The sequence below is a fragment of the Elephas maximus genome, chromosome 12 (assembly GCF_024166365.1).
Source record: "Elephas maximus indicus isolate mEleMax1 chromosome 12, mEleMax1 primary haplotype, whole genome shotgun sequence".
In the NCBI taxonomy this organism is placed as follows: Eukaryota; Metazoa; Chordata; class Mammalia; order Proboscidea; family Elephantidae; genus Elephas; species Elephas maximus.
The window spans coordinates 62,544,365-62,565,625 of NC_064830.1; the positions used below are offsets into that span (position 1 = coordinate 62,544,365).

General features: G+C 41.3%; 1 protein-coding gene across 4 annotated transcripts in view; it reads left to right on the forward strand.

Moving 5' to 3' along the window:
- HMOX2 (heme oxygenase 2) overlaps positions 1–21,261 on the forward strand; it is a 43,252-nt gene that overhangs the window by 944 nt on the left and 21,047 nt on the right. The gene's annotated exons all lie outside the window — the stretch shown is intronic.

The window sequence follows — 21,261 nt, forward strand, 5'->3', positions numbered from 1 at the left end:
TTATAGTGCCCTATAGTTTATGACGCTTTCTCAAAGATTTTCATTGGCCCCTTTCAACAACCCTGGGAGTTTTTCCACTTGTGAAATGAAAGTTATGATGAGATTCAGATTATGTGACTTAACCTAGATCCCACAACCAAGAGATTGGCCCAGATGTTCTTGAACCTGGTCATCTGCCTCCAGATTTGGTGCTCTTTCTTTAAATATGATTGTTAAGATTGGAAGTGGATTATGTTATTTAAGCGATTTTACCCCTCCTGCTAAACTGTCCTCTCCAGTAAAAGGAAACATTAGCTTACTGTTTTGTGTATTTTAATTTCTGGTATGGCTTTACCCTGTGTTTGTGTCTATGTGTGTGTGTTTGTTTGATAATTTTAACTCCCTTATAACAATTTCCATTTCTCCTTCTGTGGGATAGGGGTAGGGGAAGATAAGGAGTATGTTAGGAAGTCTGTGGTTTGTTGATGAGATTTTTTCCAAGAAGCATCATAAGATATAATCTTTGGTTACCAGGAGTTCACAGTTCTTAAGGGCATTTACAAGTTTATCTAGTGAAACTGGAAAGAGTTTTAAAAAATAGTACCTAAGCTAAAAAACTGGTGAGGGTATGGGAATTCAAAGGACCTTGGAAATACACAGTCATTAAATGAATGAGCTCATTAACCGGGGATGTGAAGATGGAAATCCTGTGGTTCCCCATTGTCCACTTGATTTCCTTTGCTTGCTCAATAAAGAGATGCTGTGAGTTCCCAGTGTCAGGAATATGAGCTACTGTAGAAGTGACTATGCCAACAAGAAAATGAATTATAGAAAGTAAAGTGCTTATTACCTTTAGCTTACCCCTCAAGCCCATTGAAGAATTGCAGAACTGGACAGCTAGGACCTTTGGGCTACCGCTGATATATATATATTTTTTAATAATTTTTATTGTGCTTTAAGTGAAAGTTTACAAATCAATGATTTTTTTTTTTTTGGTTTACTTTTAAAAGCTCACTTTTTGTAGGACTGTTGGGCTCTGTATCAGGATTGCACCAAATATTGGAATAGCATTCCTCTACAAGTAAGATCTTTTTGGAAATTGGAATTGTATGTTTTGGTGTAAAATTTAGAATTCAGATTGTAACTTCTGGGAGAGAAAACAGAGGAAAACTTGAACTGCAGATTATCTCCTTGTATATTATTGGCCATTGAAACCAAAAACCAAACCTTTTGCTGTCGAGTCGATTCTGACTCATAGCGACCCTATTCGATAGAATAGAACTGTCCCACAGGGTTTTCAGGGAGTACCTGGTGGATTTGAACTGCGGACCTTTTGGTTAGCAGCCCTAGCTCTTAACCACTGCGCCACCAGAGTTTCCGTTATTGGCCATAGTTAACTCAAAAGTTATAGACACCTTTTTTCTGTTATTCTGTGTTTAACACAGTGAAGATTATCTGCTTTTAAACTTAGCTTATTTATGATATCTAGTAGCTTTGTTTTGTGCAGAACCATAGGATAAAAGCTCTGTTTCTTTTGTTGTAATCTGAGTAATTTCTCAGGATATTTTTGCACTGCTGGGAAACAGTGCCATTACCCATTAATTTTTGCCAGCAACAAGTGAGAGATGAATCTTTAATTGGAATTGTTGAGATAACTGCTTGTATAGAGGTCTTCCCTTTTTTTGTACTGGAAGGCATTTCATTTTGGTGATCACTCTGATAGTAATATTGTCCACTGTACAGTTTACTTTTCTAAATCAACTCCACATATTTATTGTAAGGTGTTGTCTTCCATTTTGTGACACTTTTTAAAGTCAGCTAATAAAGGCAGCTGAGTCAATCAGAAGTTTTCTTATAAAATTTCTAATAAATTTGACACAAGTACTGAAATACGGCAGCCCGTAACTGATGGGCTGGTCTAACAATGTTAAATGTATTTACAGAATATGCAGTGACATTTATTAATGTATTTTGCAAGAAATCTTTTCTGAACCATCAGTGTGTTTTAGTTAGAGAACAGTAATGCTGTTGGAGTTTGTCATAAATAGTTTAAAGCGTACAGCTATTGTAAAGTGGATTCATTTACAAACAGCCCGTCAAAAGACTATCTAAAGTGTGATCATGGCCTACTGAAGAGGAGATGGGAACTCTTTCTGGGTCTTCATGTCAACCACATCTGTATTCAGATCCTCCTCACTCAGCAATGTTCTGCACTGTTAACTAGGTAGTTCAAATCAGGAATTAAATTCTGTAGGCTTTTCTCAGCAAATAGGTTTCAGTGTCGTTTTGATATAATTCTAGAAGACTTTTAGCGAACATGCATTTGTTTATATGATACATTTTAGGCAAGTATTTTAAAAGTAAGCTAAGTGCTGTCTAGTCTGCTTATGGAGTAGGGATTGGGTCAGATTTTTAAAAATTTTTCTTGAGTATCTGACTTTAGAGTTTACAGATGGACTGGCTTTTTACATATACTCCAAAATGATTGAATTGTGAAGTACGCAATTAAGCTAGTTAATCAGTTTGTAACATTTTTTTCTCAATCACAAACAGCTATTCAGTACTAGACATTTTGCTTTATATGTGCATGTACATATTATTTATTTAGAAAGAGTGAAAAATAATTGGTTTGTTTCCTAAAAGGAAAAAAAAAAGAGAAGTTTGGCAATTCATCTTTGACCATGAGAAAAGCCTTTAAACCTTTTGAGCCTCAGTTTCTGTATCTGAAATATGAGGTTAATACTTGGTATCCCCTAAAGTCTTTGGAGCCTCTGAGTGCTATTAATTGATATAAGATAGCGGTTTCCAAACACTTCTGTTTCAGAAAGTTTGGGATTGGGCCTGAGAATCTATATTTTTTAAGTTTCCCAGGGATTCTTGTTTGGGTCCCCCTTGTCAAGAGCACAGAAGAGGGAATGGACTGGCAACAAGGGCAGAGAAGAGAAACGAATAGAATACATGAGTAAAGGAACAGCAGAAGAGGAAAGAGGTGATTGTTGTATAGTGACAACTGTGCAGTCAGCTTTTATGCTACAGGCCAAGCAGGGGGATATTCCTTTCTCTGCTTAGGAAAAAATTTTTTTTTGTCACAGAAATAGATTTGTTTCCTTCCTAGGAGTATCATAGCCCTAAATATTGTCATAGTCCTAAGTAACTTTAAAAGATCTTGTTGGGGGTAGGTATGTCTTGCACCTCACCATCCTGACTTTTTCTAAATATTCCAGCTTCATGCCTTTCTTCTGGTCAGATCTCTCAGCCTTGGAAAACTCAAAATTCTCTATTTCCTGTATTCAGTCCCGTATTTACATGAGGGCCTTTAGTGTAAGGCGCTGTGCTGAGGGCTGTGGGAAGGTGCTAGTGTGATTAAAACAACCTGCCATCATGATTTTAGTTAATAGACTTGGGTAACTTGCCTCATCAGTAGCTGTTTGTGGTGATCATACTTTGTAAGTCAAACATTGGGACCCATGGTCTGAGAGTACAAATGTACTGAAGGAGTTGATGGGACAGGATATTTGAAATCAGAACTGCCCCAGAGAATCTGGAATGTAAGACTCTAACTTCAGCACTGTTCGTACTGTACAGTTAATATTTATAGTATGGTGCGCTTACCTTGTCATGTTGTTTATCTTTCTATTTTTCCACCTCTCCCTTCCTCTAGATTTCAAGCTACTTGAAATCCAGAGCAAGGTCTTACCCCTTTTTGTGGGCACAGAGACTGTGAGTGTGATATTTGTTGACAGTGACAAATCATATGTAATGTCACCTGTGCAAGTGTATCCATCCATCCCTTACTTTCGATGCTTGATCTGCCATTCGCCCTGGCAAGACCACTGTGCTGTGCTGTAGAGGAGCTGGTATCACCTGTAACTACTTCCAGGGCAGTCTAGAGGAGCAAGAGGACAGCAGGAAACAGTCAGTGAGCGAAATGAAGTGCGGGTTGGGAGAAGAAGGATCCACGTACTGTGCTGGAAGGCAGGTGAAAACAAAGAAGCATAGTGAAGTGGGCCCTGAGCCAGTCTCTTACTGCGAGAAGCCATTAAACCTTTACTCCCTGCTACAGGAAGGCAAGAGGAGAGTTGGACTTTCTCTTTGCTTAGTAACAGCAGATATCCTGCTAATTAGAAAATAACTTTAAAACTCTCCATTCCTCCACCACACACTTGGGTTTTTATCAACCTCAGCAAAATTTCTGTCTGTGGTCAGTGTATGCTTTTACTTCGTAAAACTTTTTGTGTTTGCAAAAAAGACTTAATAGTGGACCCGAATGGAAAGACTGGTGGTGTAGTGGTTAAGAACTAGGGGTGCTAACCAAAAGGTCAGCAGTTTGAATCTACCAGGTGCTCCTTGGAAACTCAATGGGGCAGTTCTGCTCTGTCCCGTAGGGTTGCTATGGGTTGGAATTGACTCAAGGGCAACAGGTTTGGTTTTTTTGGTTTAGTGGACCCAAAAGGAGAAAAATATGGGGTGACTTGCTGCTGTAGATTATGCTTTTCTCCTTTTGCATGTGGCTGTTCCAGTGTCTATGTCCAGATTTTAAACAAGTCAACATGTTTAAGTCCAAATGCCCAAAGGTGGAAGGACGAAGTAGCGGTAATGTCTGCCATTAGGCAAGTATGTTTTCAGCCTCTGTGATGAGCAGAGTATTAGGCACTGAGAGCATGTGCAAAGACGACAACAAGAACAGCCCTAGTATAGTCCTAGTCCATTAGGAGTTGGCAGTCCTTTGGGAGACAGGCTGTATATGCACAAAACAGTAAAGCCACTTTGTAAGGTTTATGGTTGTAGATCTCACACAGTGTTCCGGGAGATTAGGGAAGTTGAAGTGCACTGAGAAACAGGAGAGGAGGGAGAACTTGTACTAAACCCTGGGATTAGGTTAATGACAAAGTAAGAAGAAAAAAGGAGGTAAAAGAATTGAAAGAGCTTAGATAGAGAGGACAACTGGTGAAACCCCTCGCAGAGCACTCAGGGGTGTTACTGAAAACATATTACCAACAAAATGAATGTCATTCATAAAGGGCACCTTCTAGAATAGGGATTCTTAACCTGAAATCCTGGGTCATGGTTAAATTTGAGGGGGATTGTGGGTCCTCTGGAATGGTATATATTACATTTTTTGAGAGACAGTCTGTAGCTTTCATCATATTCTCAAAGGGATTTGCAACCAAAAAAAGGCTAACGATTTTTCTGGCCAATATCCTTCCTATCTATCTTCAGAGGTGCAGGCCTCTGAATTTGTATTTTCCAATGATGAGGTATTTGGATAGAATATTAGAGACAAAATCCCCTAAGGCATTCCTTTGTAAACAAATAGCTCTTCACCGATCACCAACTGTTACGGGACATGCGTGAATGTTCGTCCAAAGGGCAGCATGTTCCCACACGTACACAGTCATCTAATACGATTCCTGGAAGACTGGGCAGGGGTTGTGGCTGAGCACCCTCACAGGCTAGAGTGGGTGAGGTAGAGACCGATAGGGCTCACCGTCTGCCTTCAGAGACCTTACAGTTAAGTGCTGCTGATTAGACAGAATGTGCACAGGTGCATAATAGAAGGTAAGAGCTAAGTACAAAGTGGTGGGGAGAGTGAGTTGAAAACACAGAAACCACATGCTTTTGGGAAGCTTTAGAAGTTTTCAGGAAGCCGCTAGACTATTGGAAATGAGGTGTGAAAGATAATAGGCAGCCCTGGCCCAACGCTGAAAAGCCCTGGGCAGGTCTGGAATTGTGGCTAATCCAGGACCAGCTTCCCTGTGCTGCTGTGGACATACACACCTAAGAGCCCCATCCTGGAGCAGCTGATCACTCAGCACTACAACAGGAAATGAAATGTTAACTGCCTGTTAAAGTGAACGTCCAGCTCCCTAGACCACACTGGAACAAACTGGGCTGGGCTCAGGGCCCTTCAGAGGGCTTGGGAGCTGAGCTCCTGAGTCTCCACGCTCTCCCCTGCCCCCTCTTTAACTATAGAAGCTACACTTAAAAAAATATTGACCCTCTGTGTGGAGTTTTGTTTGAAAAAAGGATTGAAGTCTATCTCTCGCTGCGCTAGAGTACTGCTTTTCTGCTTTCTTGGCCTATAAACTGTGGGACAATTACCCTCCCCATCTTGTGTACCTTTTTTTTTTTTTCCTAAAGTTACTCATTAAAAAAAAAATTGCCTAATCATGTCTTCAGAATCCCTGGGTGGCACAAACAGTTAAGAACTTGACTACTAGCTAGAAGGTTGGCAGTTTGAACTCACCCAGAGGCACTTCAGAAGACAGTTCCAGTGATCTGCTTTGAAAGGCCACAGCCTTGAAAACCCTATGGAACACTTCTCTGCACACATGGGTTGCATGAGTCAAATCGATTTGATGGCAACTAACAGCAACAGTCATGTCCTCAGTTAGCAGTAGACGTTCTAGGCTATTTGAATTTCCTCTTGATAATGATTAATGGGGACAATGATGATTGACCAGTTTTGGGGACTGCTTGGGAATTATGGGTGAACATTTATGTATCTTGAATTGATGTAGTTTTAGGCACTACCTCATTTGAAAAGATGGAACAAGAAGTTATTCAGTTTTACAGTGCCAAAGATCTACTTTTTCCCCCTTTTCAGTAAATTGTGATCATTGTACCATTTTGCTTTTTTTCCTGGCAATAATGATAACCCAATGCCTCGGTGTATTTCCTCCAAAGTGTGCATACCAACAGGATGTGGGCTTTTTAGACAACTGTATAGCGATGGCAGTGGTTTATAGCTATTGCCTTCTTGTGGTTGATCCTTTCCTTACAGGAGTAAGTGTGAAGAGAACCCTGTTGCTACTATGAAATCGTTTATAAGGAAAACTGGAGGGAATGAAAGTTTTTTCCCACAGATATGATGTCAGTATGTGTCACGTGGGTTGTAGATACACGGGGTTCAGGAGTGCTGGCAAGCATTTGTTGCCTTGATTAGTAAAAATTTGCCTATATAGCTTTTCTTTAAAAAAAAGGTAAAGATGTGTTCTGCTACCAGGTAGGCTTTCTAAGACCTTGAAACAATAAAAGGTAGGCTGTCAATAGTTCTATCTGTAGAATGTAAGGAAGCCAGTTTAAAATCAGTGCAATGCAGCCTTTCTCCTTCAAATTATATGAAACAGAGCAGGTTACTCAAGCATAGAACATCACATACTTCATCACTTTACAAGGCCAATCCCAGCCCCCAATCTGCAATCAGTAGAAATACTGCTCAAAAATGGTTACTCACTGTCTTAGTCATCTGGTACTGCTGTAACAGAAATACCACAAGTGGATGGCTTTAACAAAGAGAAGTTTATTCTCTCACAATCCAGTAGGCTAGAAGTCGAATTCAGGGCGCTGGCTCCAGGGCAGGGCCTTTTCTCTCTGTCGGCTCTGGAGGAAGGTCCTTGTGATGGATCAGTCTTCCCTTGGTCTGGGAGCATCTCAGCGCAGGAACCTCAGGTTTAAAGGACATGCTCTGCTCCCAGCACTGCTTTCTTGGTGGTATGAGGGTCCCCCTCTCTGCTCACTTCCCTTTCCTATCTCTTGTGAGATAAGAGGTGGTATAGGCCACACCCCAGGGAAACTCCCTTTATTTTGGATCAGGAATGTCACCTGGATAAGGGTGTTAAAATCCCACCCTAATCCTCTTTAACATAAAATTACAATCACAAAATGGAGGACAACCACACAATACTGAGCATCCTGGCCTAACCAAGTTGACTCATGTTTTTAGGGGAGATAATTCAGTCCTTGACACTCACTAAAAAAAACTGTTCCCATCAAGTTGATTCCAACTCATAGTGACCCTATAAGACAGAGGAAAACTGCCCCATAGAGTTTCCAGGGAGCGGCTGATGGATTTCAACTGCTGACCTTTTTGATTAGCAGCCAGGTTCTTTAACCAATGCACTACCAGGGCTGCAGAGTTACTCACAAGCCAGCCATTTTTTCTCATTTCTGGGGTTCACTTTTTCTTAAAAATTTATTATTGTGCTTTAGGTGAAAGTTTACAAATCAAGTTAGTCTCTCCTACAAAAAATTATGCACACCTTGCTGTGTACTCCTAGCTGCACTCCTCTTAAAGAGACAGCACATTCCTCCTCTCCACCCTGTATTCCCTGTGTCCATTCAACCAGCTCCTGTCCCCCTCTTCCTTGTCGTCTCGCCACCAGGCAGGAGTTGCCCACATAGTCCCAAGTGTCTGCTTGAGCCAGGAAGCTCACTCCTCACAAGTATCATTTTCTATCTTAAAGTCTAAGCCAATCCCTGACTGTAGAGTTAGCTTCAGGAATGGTTCCGATCTTGGGCTTTCAAAGGGTTTGGGGACCATGACAGTCAGGGTCCCTCCAGTCTCAGTCAGATCATTAAGCCTGGTCTTTTTACAAGAATTTGAGATCTGCATCCCACTGTTCTCCTGCTCCATCAGGGATTCTCTGTTGTGTTCCCTGTCAGGGCAGTCACTGGTTGTAGCCGGGCACCATCTAGTTCTTCTGGTCTCAGGCCGATGTGGTCTCTGATTTATGGGCCCTTTTCTGTCTTTTGGGCTCATAATTACCTTGTGTCTTTGGTGTTCTTCATTCTCTTTTGCTCCAGGTGGGTTGAGACCAATTGATGCTCCTTAGATGGCCGCTTGCTAACGTTTAAGACCCCAGATGCCACTCTCCAAAATGGGATGCAAAATGTTTTCTTAATAGATTTTATTATGCCAATTGACCTAGATGTCACCTTAAACCATGGTCCCCAAAGCTCTGCACCTGCTACTCTGGCCTTCAAAGCATTCAGTTTATTCAGGAAACGTTGCTTTTGGTTTAGTCCAGTTGTGCTGACCTCTGCTGTATTGTGTGTTGTCTTTCCCTTCACCTGAAATAGTCCTTGTCCACTATGTAGTTAGTGAATACTCCACTCCCCCCTCTTTCCCTCCCACTCTTGTAACCATCAACGAATATTTTCTTCTCTGTTTAAACTATTTCTTGAGTTCTTATAATAGTGGTCTCATACAATATTTGTCCTTTTGCAACTAATTTCACTCAGCATAATGCCTTCCAGATTCCTCCATGTTATGAAATGTTTCACAGATTCATCATTGTTCTTAATTGTTGCATAGTATTACATCGTGAATATACCATAATTGATTTATCCATCCATTGATGGGCACCTTGGGTTGCTTCCATCTTTTTGCTCTTATAAACAGTGCTTCAGTGAACATGGGTGTGCATATATCTGTTTGTGAAGGCTTCTATTTCTTTAGGTATGTCCGAAAGAGTGGAATTGCTGGATCATATGGTAGTTCTATTTCTAGCTTTTTAAGGAAGCGCCAAATCGATTTCCAAAGTGGTTGTACTATTTTACATTCCCACCAGCAGTGTATAAGTGTTCCAGCCTCCCCACAACCTCCCCAACATTAATTATTTTGTGTTTTTTGGATTTATGCCAGCCTTGTTGGGATAATATGGTATCTCATCTTAGTTTTGATTTGAATTTCTCTAGTAGCTAACGATCACATTTCCTCATGTATCTGTTAGCAGCCTGAATGTCTTCTTTGGTAAAGTGTCAGTTCATATCCTTTGCCCATTTTTTAATTGGGTTATTTGTCTTTTGGTTGTTGAGTTTTTGCAGTATCATGTAGATTTTAGAGATCAGATGCTGATCAGAAATGTCATAGCTAAAAACTTTTTCCCAATCTGTAGGTAACCTTTTTACTCTTTTGGTGAAATCTTTGGATGAGCATAGGTGTTTGACTTTTAGGAGCTCCCAGTTATCTGATTTCTCTTCTGGTGTTTGTACATTGTTAGTAATGTTTTGTATACTGTTTATGCCATGTATTAGGGCTCCTAGTGTTGTCTGTATTTTTTCTTGCATGATCTTTATCGTTTTATATTTTATATTTAGGTCTGTGATCCATTTTGAGTTAGTTTTTGTACATGGTGTGAGGTATGGGTCTTGTTTCATTTTTTTGCAGATGGATGTCCAGTTATGCCAGCACTGTTTGTTAAAGAGACTGTCTTTTCCCCTTTTAACAGACTTTGGGCCTTTGTCAAATATCAGCTACTCATGTGTAGGTGGATTTATGTCTGGATTCTCAATTCTGTTCCATTGGTCTATGTTGTTACACCAGTACCAGGCTGTCTTGACTACGGTGGTGGTATAATATATTCTAAAATCAGGTAGTGTGAGACCTCCCACTTTGTTCTTCTTTTTCTGTAATGCTTTACTTATCCGGGGCCTCTTTCCTTTCCATGTGAAGTTGATGATTTGTTTCTCCAACTCATTAAAAAAAGTCACTGGAATTTGGATCGGGATTGCATTATATCTATAGATCGTTTTTGGTAGAATAGACATTTTTACAGTGTTGAGTCTTCCTATCCAAAAGCAAAATATGTTTTTCCACTTATATGAAAAAACTGGATCTTATAGTTTTCTTTGTATAGGTCTTTTATGTCTCTGGATAGGTTTATTCCTAAGTATTTTATTACTTCTTAGGGGCTATTGTAAATGGTATTGATTTGGTGATTTCCTCTTCAACACTCTCTTTGTTGGCGTAGAGGAATCCAACTGGTTTGTGTATGTTTATCTTGTATCCTGATATTCTGCTAAGCTGTTCTATTACTTTTCTTGAGGATTCTTTAGATTTTTCTGTGTATAATAAGATCATGTCATCTGCAAATAAGAGATACCGTTACTTTTTCTTTGCCAATTTGGATGCCCTTTATTTCTTTATCTAGCCTAATAGCTGTGGCTAGGACCTCCAGCACAATGTTGAATAAGAGTGGTGGTAAAGGGCATCCTTGTCTGGTTCCCGTTCTCAAGGGGGAATGCTTTCAGTCTTTCTCCATTTAGGATGCTGTTGGCTGTTGGCTTTGTATAAGTGCCCTTTTTAATATTGAGGAATTTTCCTTCTATTCTTATTTTGCTGAGAGTTTTTATCATGAATGGGTGTTGGGCTGTGTCAGATGCCTTTTCTGGATCAATTGATAAGATCATGTGGTTCTTGTCTTTTATTTATGTGATGGATTAAATTGATTGTTTTTCTAATGTTGAAGCATCCCTGTATAACCGGTATGAATCCCACTTGGTTGAGGTGAATTATTTTTTTGATATGTTGTTGAATTCTATTGGCTATAATTTTTTGAGGATTTTTGGGTCTAAGTTCATGAGGGATATTGGTCTGTAATTTTCTTTTTTTTGTGGTGTCTTCACCTGGTTTTGGTATCAGGGTTATGCTGGCTTCATAGAATGAGTTGGGGAGTATCCCATCCTTCTATGAGCTGAAATACCATTAGTAATAGTGGTGTTAACTCTTTGAAAGTTTGGTAGAGTTCCAGTGAAGCTGTCCGGGCCAGGGCTTTTTTTTTGTTGGGAGTTTTTTAATTACCTTTTCAATCTCTTCTTTTGTTATAGGTTTATTTCGTTGTTCTACCTCTGTGTTAGTTTAGGTAGGTAGTATGTTTCTAGAAATTTGTTCATTTCCTCTAGGTTTTCAAATTTGTTAGAGTACAGTTTTTCATAGTATTCTGATTCTTTTAATTTCAGTTGGGTCTGTTGTGATACCGCCCATCTCATTTCTTATTCGTGTTATTTGCTTCATCTCCTGTTTTTCTTTTGTCAGTCTGGCCAGTGGTTTATCGATTTTGTTAATCTTTTCAAAGGACCAGCTTTTGGTCTTGTTAATGCTTTCAATTGTTTTTCTGTTCTCTATTTCATTTAATTCTGCTCCAATTTTAATTATTTCCTTTCTTCTGGTGCTTGAGGATTTCTTTTTTTGCTCTCTTTCTACTCTTCAAGTTGTAGGGATAATTCTTTGATTTTGGCCTTTCTTCTTTTTGTATGTGTGCATTTATTGCTATAAATTGACCTCTGAGCACTGCTTTTGCTTTGTCCCAAAGGTTCTGATAGGAGGTGTTTTCATTCTCATTGGATTTTATGAATTTCTTTATTCCATCTTTAATTTCTTCTATAATCCAGTCATTTTGAGCAAAATGTTCAGTTTCCTTGTGTTTGATTTCTTTTCCCTGTTTTTTCTGTTACTGACTTCTAGTTTTATGGCTTTATGGTCAGAGAAGATGCTTTGTAATATTTTGATGTTTTGGATTCTGTTAAGGCTTGCTTTATGGCCTAATATGTGGTCTATTCTAGAGAATGTTCCATGTGCACTGGAAAAGAAAATATACTTGGCTGCTATTGGGTGGAGTGTTCTGTGTATGTCTGTGAGATCAAGTTGGTTGATTGTGGCATTTAATTCTTCTATGTCTTTATTGAGCTTCTTTCTGGATGTTACGTCATTCATTGAAAGTGGTGTGTTGAAGTCTCCTACTATTATTGTGGAGCTGTCTATCTTACTTTTCAGTGCTGTTAGAGTTTGTTTTATGTATCTCGAAGCCCTGGTGTTGGGTGCATAAATATTTAATAGGGTTGTATCCTCCTGGTATATTGTCCCTTTAATCATTACATAGTACCCTTCCTTATCCTTTGTGGTAGATTTAACTTTAAAGTTTGTTTTGTCAGAAATTAGTATTGACTAGTATTGCCAGTCCTGCTCTTTTTTGATTGTTGTTTGCTTGGTATATTTTTTTCCCATACTTTGAGTTTTAGTTTGTGTCTTTAAGGTGTGTCTCTTCTAGGCAGCATATAGATGGATTGTGGTTTTTTATCCATTCTGCCACTCTCTGTCTCTTTATTGGTACATTTAGTCCAGTTACATTTAGCGCGCTTTTATAGATAGGTACTAGTTTAATGCTGTCATTTTGATGTCTTTTTTTGGGTGTTGTTGACAGTTTATTTTTCCACTTAATTTTTTGTGCTGAGTAGTTTTTCTTTGTAAATTGCGTGTTCCTCTTTTTCATTGTTGTTGATTTTGTTTCTTGCTGAGTCTTTATGTTTTCCTTGTATTTTTTTTTTATATGTAGGATTGTTAGTCTCCTTTGTTATTACCTTAATATTTACCCCTATTTTTCTGAGTTTCAGTGTACCTTTTATCTCCCTATATTGCCTTGATTTCCTCTCCGTGTGAAAGATCTATGACTATTTAGTCCCTCCTCATTGATTTAATATTGTCATCTTTTCATAATGACATCACTCTTTCCCTGTTTTGAGCGTTTATCTTGATTGATTTTTGTGATTTCCCTATCTGGGTTGATATCTGGATGCTCTATCCCGTGTTCTAATGTTGGGTTGATATGTGATATTATTGATTTTCTAACCAGAGAATTTTGTTTAATACTTCTTATAGTTTTGGTTTAGTTTTTGTAAATTCCCTAATCTTCTGTTTATCTGGAAATGTCCTGATTTCGCCTTCATATTTGAGAGACAGTGTTTCTTGATATATGATTCTTGGCTGGCAATTTTTCTCCTTCAGTGCTTTATATATGTCACCCCATTGCCTTCTTGCCTGCTTGGCTTCTGCTGAGTAGTCTGAGCTTATTCTTACTGTCTCTCCTTTGTAGGTGACTTTTTGTTTATCCCTAGTTGCTCTTAAATTCTCTCCTTATCTTTGGTTTTGGCACATTTGATTATAATATGTCCTGATGACTTTCTTTTGGGATCTACCCTGTATGGGGTTCGATGTGCATCTTGGATAGATATCTTCTCATCTTTCACGATGTCAGGGAAGTTTTCTGCTAAGAAATCTTCAACAATTCTCTCTGTATTTTCTGTTATCCCTCCCTGTTCTGGTACTCCAGTCACTCATAGGTTATTTCTCTTGATAGAGCCCCACGTGATCCTTAGGGTTTCTTCATTTTTTTTAATTCTTTTCTCTGATTTTTCTTCAGATATATTGTTGCCAAGTGTTTTATCTTCAATCTCGCTAGTTCTTACTTTCATTTCCTCAATTCTGCTTGCTGACTTTCTACTGAGTTGTCTAATTATATAATTTTATTGTTAATCTTCTGAATTTCTGATTGTTGTCTTTCTGTGGATTGTTGCAGCCTATTAAATTTTTCATTATGTTCTTGAATAATCTTAATTTCCTTGACTCCTTTATCTGTGTGTTCCTTGCCTTGTTCTGCATTTTGCCTAATCTCTTTGCTGATGTCTTGAAGAGTTCTGTATGTTAATCTTTTGTATTCTACATCTCATAATTCCAGGAATACCTCTATCCGAAGATTCCTTAATTCTTTGTTTTGAGACTTTGTGAAGCGATCATGGCCTGCTTCTTTATGCTATTTGATATTGAATGTTGTCTGTAAGCTGCCTATAAGTTTTTAATTTATGTTTGCTCACTGTGTCCCAGCTTCTTTGTTTTGTTTTGATATATACGAATAGGCTACTCGCGTGAGCTAACTTGGTTATTGGAGTCTTTGAAGCACTGATGTCCTGTCACTAGATGGCTAGTGCTGTCACTAGGTACATGAGCCTACGAGTCCATTCACTATTCTTGTATAGATTCAGCTCAGGTGTCCAGATAGTTGGTCACCTAGTGTGTGGTGCAGGCTCTCACCTATGATCTTAGAGGAGCAGTGGTGATTGGTGTATGCACAGGTTCCTGGTTGCAGCAGGGGTCACACTCTGAGCAAGGCAGGGGGCTGACAACCTTCCCCCAAGTGTCTGTGAGGAAGGCATGTCCCTGTCCTCTAGAGTGCTGTTTGGTGGGCTCTGCAGCCATACCATAGGCACCCAATGCTTTTAACTGTAAGGACTGGGAAGTACCACTTATTCTTGGACCCTGTCACAGGTAGTTAGGTGGCATCGGTGGAACCACCAGTCCTCAGGCACCTGCTGTGGGTGAGGGCCCTGTTTGATAGGCAGAGTGGTTTCAAATGTAAACCCCACCCCCCCCCCGCCCCTCCACCACACAGCTGAAACAGTTACAGTCAGACCTCAAACAGATATGGCCGTGCAGTAAAACAGCCGGGTCCTATCTGCTGTAATAGGACCACCTGGATCCATGCAGGGGTGAAAAACCGAAATCTGTGGACCACTTGTGCCTGGACAGGAGCTGCTTCTGTTCTGAGTTTCCTGATTAGGGGAGCCGGCAGAGTATTTTTCCTCCATTTATTAATTTGTTCCTTCTTTGTGGCTGGTAGAATGGCTCAGGGAATGCAGCAGTACCTCTCTCAGGCCCAGGGAAATCAACCGTTAACTGAAGCAGGCTGGGGCAGAGGGAGTTTTTTCAAAAAGGGGAGCTGTTAGATCCATGCGGTGAATTAGACAAAATCACTTATCTTGTGCTGAGAATGCTGTTTTATCTCAGATCCTGGAGGCGTGTATAGATTCTGTGTGCTGCCTTGGTCCTCTGTGGTGGCGCCATTGGGTTGGGGCTGCACCACCTTGCTTGCCTTCTTTCACTGAAGCAGCCGTGTCCTGAGCACCACCACCAGCCGTGCCGTGGTCACACCAGGGAATCAGGGGCCCTCCACCTCGCTTGCCTTCTTTCACTGAAGCAGCCACATCCTGAACACTACTGCCAGCCCTGCCGCAATCGCACCAGGGAATCGGGGCTGAGGTGCTCCTGCTGACTTGGCAACTCCTCGCTTCTTCTGCACTGTCTTTCCCTTCCCCTCCCTCTCTCACTCAGTCCAATTTTTTAACTTTGCCTTTGATGCACAGGGTTCATAGCTTGTCATATATATAATCGACTAACTTGTTTTTTCGGGTCTTTGTTGTAGGAGGGAGCACCGGCAGCGCCTGACTACTCTGCCAACTTGGCCCTGCCCCTCTGAGATTCACTTTTGTTTGTACTTGTCCTCTTTGTCATCAGCTCTTTAAGAATCTCTTGGTTTTGAGAATACCTTGAATTCTGGAAATCATTCATTCACTCAGCAAACTCTGGCTGGGTGGGTATCCACTATTAGCAGGAAGATGCAAAGATTAATGAGCTGTAATCTGGTAAATCCCTTGCCCTTGAGTCGGTTTCGACTCACAGCGGCTCTGTACCCTGGCGGCGTGGTGGTTAAGTGCTAAGGCTGCTAACCAAAAGGTTGGCAGTTTGAATCCACCAGGCACTCCTTGGACACTCTATGGGGCAGATCTGTCCTATAGGGTTGCTATGAGTTGGAATCGACTCAGCAACAACAGGTTTGGTTTTGGTTTTAATCTGGTGAAGACATAAAAACAAATACATACTGTAACAGGATACAAGTGGTCTCATAGATCATAAAACGCTTGCTTAATGGAATATCAGGCCTTCAAGATTATCAGCTTCATTGTTTTCTAGACCTTATTTTTAGGAGCTACACAACCTCCTTTTCAGAGGAAACAGCAAGGAATAGGGGAGTTACTCTGGCCAAAGTGGAGTGGGGAGGGCATAGCCTTCACCGCTTTGCCTCCTGGTTGACATCATCCTCCCTGCTGAGAAATGACTCATTATATAAATGAGGATGTTTGAGTTCCAGGAAAGTCATATAGGTAGCCTGTAGCAGACCTGGTAGTAGAACTTAGTTCTCCTGATTCTTAGCTCCTTATCAGTCAGACACCAGACTGGTAGATGACAGATTTCCCCCAGTTTTTTGTTGCATCCCACAAAAACATCAGTAGACACATTTCTGTCAGGGGCTTTACCTCTGCCTGGCTTTGTTACTGAGCTTGCTTTGAAGATGTAGCCAACTAGCCACATATGAACTAGTCCTATTCCTAGGAAGTACAGTGATCCTTTTCATTGTCACCTGTGGGTAGTGCCAAATTGCCCCATGTACTGACAGCCTCTCCTGTTTTCTGATAGAAGTCCATTTCCCCAGAAATCTCTATAAAGGACACTTGATAAAGGTGTGATTAGTGGTTTGAAGCATAGTGCCAAAACAAATCTAATCTTGTCTCTGTAATCGGGTAAAGGGATGAGAGGGATATTCAACTCATGTCCTTTTTGAAGCTAACTTACCACTGCTTCTAAGGTTGGAGGAGGATATCTCATTTTAGACTTGGTCATTCTTTGTTGTGGGTGGCTGTCCTGTGCATTGTAGCATGTTCAGCAGCATCTCAGAGGTCTACACACTAGATGCTGGTAGCATCCCCTCTGTAAAAATGGCATGGTGGAGGCATCTGGCCTCCTGTAACTTTACAAGGGGTAGGGAGAATCAGGTTCAACAGCCCAAGGCTCATTCCTGTGATGCGGAGGTCAGACACACCACCTCTGTCCACCATCTTTGCCAATTCTGACACTAACTATCCTTCCAACGGTACTCTGTACTTCTCTGCTGAGTTTGATAATTCGTTGCAATGGCCATACAGAACTCACAGACAATACTCACGATTGTGGGGTTTATTAGGGAAGTAACAAGTTAAAATTCAGGCTCAAGAATGCTCAGGATATACTTTTTCCCTCAGGACAGTCTTTTCTCAGCTGTGCCCACAGGCATGCCTCTCTTTGACCCCTTGGCCTCTGCCCTGCTCAGGCAAGTGTTAACAAAGCTCTCTTAGCTCTGCTGATAAATACCCAGAGGCCCCCACTCTGTCAGTAAGCTTTGGCCCAAAGGTGCCCAGAGTCACCCCTACTCTACCAGCAAGGCTTCTGCCTGAAAACACTCAACTTTCTCAGACCTTGGGCCGCGAAGCCCACTGTGCTACCTCCTGCCTCTCTCTCCTGCTGCCATTTCTTTGCTACTGCTTCTCGCTGGCTTCAGTGTTACAGCTATCTCTCTTGGTCTTCTGGTTCCAGGAGCTTCTCAGTGCAGAGATCCTGGGTCCAAAGAATGCACTCCACTCTGGCTCTTCTTCCTTGGTGGTGGTGAGATCCTCTCTTCCCACCTCTGGGATGGCTCATTTTAAGCCTAGGGGGATGGCAAAACTGACCAATCCCCTTGGTGGGCCACAATTAACTTATTTGCACGGTCCTACCCAGTCACTTGGGTGGGAGTTACAAGACTATGTCGAGAAAGACTACACAAAGTGATCCATCACACTGCACCCTCCCCTGGTTGTAACAACCAAAAATGTCTCCAGACATTACCAAATGTCTCCTTGGGGAGGAGGGTAAAATGGCCCTTGTTGAGAACCACTGGGCTGGGGATTTGTTGTTACGAGATATAAGTGCAAATCAGGGTTGTCACAGGATCACATACTTTGGTAAATTTTTTCAGTTACCTAAGCATTTGTTTATATTGACGAGTAGCCCCGAAGAAACAAAACAAGAAATGCGCCCTGTTCCCCATCCTGATTGCCCAAAGCAATGCCTTCACTTAGCTCAGGGCCTCCTTGAGTTTCAACTGTGATACTGCTAATAGTGCTGATCTTCTTTCTTCAGTTCCTTCTCAAACTTTATTTTGCTAAAAATTCCAAGGTTTTCCTGTTCCTTTTTTGGTATCTAGTGTTATCAGAATCAAAACAGGTTCTTTATAGCCTTCAATGCAGTCTGTGACCCCCAGTGTTGACTTGATGCTGCCTATAGGGTTTTTCATAGCAACAGAGGTCTTTCCATTTCTTATTTGAAAGTTCATGAGAACTTTTTTTTTTTTAATTGTGCTTTAGGTGAAAGTTTACAGCTCAAATTAGTTTCTCATACAAAAATTCATACACACATTGTTATGTGACCCTAGTTGCTATCCCTATAATGTGACAGCACACTCCCCCTTTCCACCCTGGATTTCCTATGTCCATTCAACCAGCTCCTATCCCTTTCTGCCTTCTCACCTCACCTCTGGACAGGAGCTGCCCATTTGTGTATCTACTTGAACTAAGAACTTAGCACACTCTTCACAAGTATCATTTTATGTCTTAAAGTCCAGTCTATTCTTTGAAGAGTTAGCTTCGGGAATGGTTTTAGTTCTGGGTTGACAGAGAGTCTGGGGGTCGTGTCTTTTGGGGTTCCTCCAGTCTCAGACCATTACGTCTGGTCATTTTACTAGAATTTGAGTTATGGACTCCATTCTTCTCCTGCTTCATCAGGGACTCTGTTGTGTTCCCTGTCAGGACAGTCATTGGTGGTAGCTGGGCACCATGTAGTTCTTCTGGTCGCAGGCTGGTGGAGTCTCTGTTTATGTGGCCCCTTTTGTCTCTTGGGCTGATATTTTCCTTGTGTCTTTGGTGTTCTTCATCCTCCTTTGCTCCAGGTGGGTTGGGACCAATTGATGCATCTTAGATGGCCGACATGAGCACGTTTTTAACTGCAAACCATTCTGAAGGCACTAGCCTGTTGGGTAGCCTCAAAACAAACAAAAAAAAGTCACTTAAACTTTAAAGTTTCACAGGTAGAGGCAGGGCTGGCTAGGAGTGCTGGGAAAGCAGGTGCTCTGCTCTGAGAAAGTTCAATAGCTGCTGCTGCTGCTGTCTTCCAAGCACCCACAGATACAATCCAGTGTAGGTGGGACCTGCCACATTGAGTTACCTGTTCTTGGTCTGGGCTTGTTTCCTTGCCCCTATCCCACCCCTCTAAAATCTGGGCAGTCATTGTGAAAACACCTGGGAACAATACCTAACTCAACTCTGTAGGCCTGTGGAAACGTGTAAAGATCCCTTAGGTCCAAAGTGAGAAAGGAGCCATGTCCTTAGATTGACCAAAGCTTTGGCCTGTGGAGTTGCTAATCTTATAAGGCATTTATTTTGACATAAAAAATTTTGACATACTTCCTGTTTATTCTACCAACAGTTCCAAGGTAGAATATATTTTAATAGGCAGAAGGTTAGGCCTACTTAGATTTTAAATGCTCAACATATGGGTTGATAGGCTCTCAGATTTTTGAAACCAGATCTTCTCTTCCTATGCAGTTGCTATGCTGATGGGTGCTATAGAGATGTACACACCCTATTGTGACCTCTTCTGGGCATAGCGATGCCTGGAATCCCTGGCTTCATTGTCCACCAGGGCCTGGTGGGTCTGGCTGCTTCCCTCCAGGCACCGAGTGGTAGGGTATGCCATCCTCCCCTTTGGGATCAGCCATCCCCAGCCTTGGTCAGCCCTGCTGGTCAACAAAAGCAGGGCTTCCCAAGGAACAACTGTCCTCAGGTTGCTGTGTAATCTGAGTGAGCCAAGGTGAGTTTTGTGGGGAGAGGCATCAGTAGCCTCTGAATTTTCATACAGGAACCTGAGCATTTATTTCTCGGAAATCATAGAAATAGGCTCATTGTTTAAATTAAAAAAAGTCACACTTAGTGGTTTGGAAAATCCCTACACTGCACGCAGACCTGCAGTGTGGCAGGGTAGCTCTTGGCATATAGCCTTGGTGTCGATGTTGCTGTGGTGTGTGGTTGTACCACAGTATCTGATGTGCCTGTGCCAATGAGGACTACGTGGGGACAAGGTGGAACCATGTCGCATTCAGTATAACTTAGTTTTGGTCCTAACTCAGGTGCAGTGGTTAAGTGCTCAGCTGCTAACCAAAAGATCAGGGTTTGAACCTACCAGCTGCTCCATGGAACAAAAATGTGGCAGTCTGCTTCCGTAAAGATTACAGCCTTGGTAACCATATGCGGCAGTTTTACTCTGTCTCATAGGGTTGCTGTGAGTCAGAATTGACTCAGCAGCAATGGGTTTTGTCTTAACTGACCATTAACTGAGTGACCTTGGCCATATTACGTAGTTCACTGGGTCTCGTGTTGTTGTTAGGTGCTGTTGAGTCAGTTCTGACTCATAGTGACCCTATGTACAAACAGAATGAAACACTACACTGTCCTGCGCCATCCTCATGATGGTTGTTATGCTTGAGCACATTGTTGTAGCCACTGTGTCAATCCATCTCTTTGAGGGTCTTCCTCTTTTTCACTGATCCTCTACCAGGCATGATGTCCTTCTCCAGGGACTGGTCTCTTCTGATAACATGTCCAAGGTATGTGAGATGAAGTCTCTCCATCCTTGCTTCTAAGGAGAATTCTGGCTGTACTTCTTCTAAGATATTTGTTCATTCTTTTGACAGTCCATGGTATATTCAACATTCTTCACCAACTCCATAACTCAAACGCATCAATTCTTCTTTGGTCTTCCTTATTTATTGTCCAGCTTTTACATGCATGTGAGGCAATTGAAAACATCATGGCTTAGTCCTTAAAGTGACATCTTTGCTTTTTAACACTTTAAAGAGGTCTTTTGCAGCACATTGCCCAATGCAGTGCATCATTTGATTTCTTGACTGCTTCTTCCTTGGGGGTTGATTGTGGATCCAAGTAAAATGAAATCCTTAACAAGTTCAATCTTGTCTCCATTTATCATGATGTTGCTTACTGGTCCATTTGTGAGGATTTTTGTTTTCTTTGTGTTGAGGTGCAGTCCATACTGAGGGTTGTGGTCTTTGATCTTCATTAGTAAGTGCTTCAAGTTCTCTTTACTTTTGGCAACTAAGGTTGTGTCATCTGCATATCGCAGGTTGTTAATGGGTCTTCCTCCAATCCTGATGCCGCATTCTTCTTATATAGTCCAGTTTCTCAGAC